This window comes from Otolemur garnettii, unplaced genomic scaffold, assembly GCF_000181295.1.
Source record: "Otolemur garnettii isolate 467f Iridium unplaced genomic scaffold, OtoGar3 scaffold00018, whole genome shotgun sequence".
Classification (NCBI taxonomy): domain Eukaryota; kingdom Metazoa; phylum Chordata; class Mammalia; order Primates; family Galagidae; genus Otolemur; species Otolemur garnettii.
This window is the reverse complement of record NW_003852413.1, coordinates 25,612,237-25,612,813: the sequence shown is the minus strand read 5'-3', so window position 1 is coordinate 25,612,813 and position 577 is coordinate 25,612,237.

Genomic DNA, 577 nt, shown 5'->3' with positions numbered 1-577 from the left:
CTCCTGGGCTCAAGCAAGTCTCCTGCCTCTGCCTCCCAAGTAGCTGGGACCACAGGCGCCTGCCACAATGCCCGGCTGTTTTTTGGTTGCAGCTGTCATTGTTGTTTTTGGTGGGCCCGGGCTAGATTGGAACCTGCCACCTTAGGTGTATGTGGCTCGTGCCTTAGCCCTTTGAGCCACAGGCGCCGAGCCTCCATTCATATTTTAATACTTCCACTACACATATATATCTCTAACGATGTGCCATATTATTTTATGTATTTAAAAATTTTATAAGGGCGGTGCCTGTAGCTCAAGGAGTAGGGCGCCAGCCCCATATACCAGAGGTGGCAGGTTCAAACCTGGCCCCAGCTAAAAATTTTGTGGGAATGATATTGCATATCTTTTCTCTTTTTTTTCTTTTTCTTTTTTGGAAACAAGGTCTTGCTCTGTTACTCAAGTTGTAGTGCAGTGGCATGATCATGGTGCACTGCAGCCCTCAAGCTCCTGGGCTCAAGTGATCCTCCTGCCTCAGTCTCCCACATAGCTAAGATGACAGGCCCATATCTCCACACCTGGCCAACTTTTTAAAAGTTTT